Source organism: Schistocerca piceifrons, unplaced genomic scaffold (genome assembly GCF_021461385.2).
Source record: "Schistocerca piceifrons isolate TAMUIC-IGC-003096 unplaced genomic scaffold, iqSchPice1.1 HiC_scaffold_1265, whole genome shotgun sequence".
Lineage (NCBI taxonomy): Eukaryota > Metazoa > Arthropoda > Insecta > Orthoptera > Acrididae > Schistocerca > Schistocerca piceifrons.
The window spans coordinates 55,001-57,500 of NW_025727086.1; positions in this window are offsets into that span (position 1 = coordinate 55,001).

Below are 2,500 nucleotides of genomic sequence, written 5' to 3' on the forward strand. Positions count from 1 at the left end.
GGTGCGCCGGCGCGCAGCTGCGACGCCTGCCGCGTCCGTCGGCCGGCGCGCCTGCCACTGGCCGCCCCCACCAGCCGGCTGTAGCGCGTGCGCCCACGCACCGCGCGGCCAGCACGCCGGGAGGCGCCCCCTCACCGGCCGGGGACGGTCCCACCCAGCCACCACCGCGTATCGCTTCACACCCAGATGCCGTTCAGTTTCATCGGCATGGTGGGTATCGCTGGAACAACCGGTTAGTACCTCAACCTATCGTCGCCATCACCGATTCACCCCTAGCGAGAACAACCGCACCACAACGGGTTACCATTTCTTCATTTGCGTAACTTCACCAGAAAACGTAGGCGTCCATCGCCATTAGCAACTTCAACGATTATTGCATGCCTGTGTCAGGTGTCACGCCACACTACGTCTGCCCACATACACGCAACAAAATGTGCACGCCTAGACAATACGTGGAAGGTGGCCCCCGTACGTATGCGATGTCCATTGCTCGAACGACTGTCAACCGGCCTCTGTAGCATGTCGCAGATATGGAACGCGGTGCACCATGCTATCACGGTGTTTGAGGAGAGACGACTAGGTCCGAATACATCAACACACAGCTCATGCTGATCGCCATCCACGGCGTCCGTTCCTCCCACACGTCTCTATGGCGTACCACACTGCAATCCAGCTCTCATAGGGAGACGACACGTAGCTGCGTGCACAATATTTGCACTGTATGGTCCGCCGTTTTTGGGCGCAGTCGTTGTACGGTCACACATGTGCCACGATGTATCATTCAGTACATAAGGACGAATGTGCAGTACAGATTGTGGTTCACGCGTACGACATCAGCGGACAGTTGACACAGGCCGCACCACAACGTAGCCTGCGTACGTCGCATGCGAAGGGCATTGAACATGCAAACTTGTCACCAACCAGCTTGCGAAGGCAGGGGGCAAGGTGGGGACGTGGGGACGTGGGGAGGGGTGGGGGGGGGTGGTGGGGCGGCATGTACGTCCTGCTGCCATCCACATTACAGTGTACAGCAGGAGCATGTGGAAAGTCAGCAAGACTTGCAAGGTGTTTAACATGAAGCGATACACAGGGGAGCGGGCAGTGCGAGTAGCGAACTATATTGCGAGGGTTGCGGGTGGGCAACACTACACTAATTGAACGAGTCGTATAACAATTACAGAGCAGGTTTAGGCGACAACGTGGGTTACGTTAGCGGACAACGTGGGTTACGTTAGCGGACAACGTGGGTTACGTTAAGGCACAACATGGGTTACGTTAAGGCACAACATGGGTTACGTTAAGGCACAACATGGGTTACGTTAGGGCACAACATGGGTTAGGTTAGGGGACAACATGGGTTAGGTTAGGGGACAACATGGGTTAGGTTAGGGGACAACATGGGTTAGGTTAGGGCACAACATGGGTTAGGTTAGGGCACAACATGGGTTAGGTTAGGGCACAACATGGGTTAGGTTAGGGCACAACATGGGTTAGGTTAAGGCACAACATGGGTTAGGTTAAGGCACAACATGGGTTAGGTTAAGGCACAACATGGGTTAGGTTAAGGCACAACATGGGTTAGGTTAAGGTACAACATGGGTTAGGTTAAGGTACAACATGGGTTAGGTTAAGGTACAACATGGGTTAGGTTAAGGTACAACATGGGTTAGGTTAAGGTACAACATGGGTTAGGTTAAGGTACAACATGGGTTAGGTTAAGGTACAACATGGGTTAGGTTAAGGTACAACATGGGTTAGGTTAAGGTACAACATGGGTTAGGTTAAGGTACAACATAGGTTAGGTTAAGGTACAACATAGGTTAGGTTAAGGTACAACATAGGTTAGGTTAAGGTACAACATAGGTTAGGTTAAGGTACAACATAGGTTAGGTTAAGGTACAACATAGGTTAGGTTAAGGTACAACATAGGTTAGGTTAAGGTACAACATAGGTTAGGTTAAGGTACAACATAGGTTAGGTTAAGGTACAACATAGGTTAGGTTAAGGTACAACATAGGTTAGGTTAGGTGTAGGTTACACGTTGTTGTAAGGAAAGGTGTAGGGGGGGGGGGGGGGGGCGGCGGCAGGTTCCTTGATAGTGATTATAGTAAGTGAATGCTTGTGACATGATCAGATTTGTCACGTCAGGATGCACCTTTGGCTTATTAGAGGCGGCGCTCCAATTCTATGCTTGTGTGAGACCTGTGTCTTTGACTCATGTCATTGTTTGTGCGCTGTGACAGGAGGTACTATTGTGATGTTGGGTGCACCGTTGTATAGGACATGTGTGGGTGTTGGTGCCTGGTCTGCGCAATGGTGGATGTCGAAAGGCTGGGATATTGTATTTTCCGCATGGACCTCCTGGTCTGGTTGTGATAGTGTGGATTGTGTAATGTGGCGGAGAAGATGCACTGGATGTTGTTCCATGCTGGTGCTTACATATTGTATGTGCGCCCGTTAGAAGCAGAGAGTGGTGCGTGATCAGAGTGTCTGGCTGACG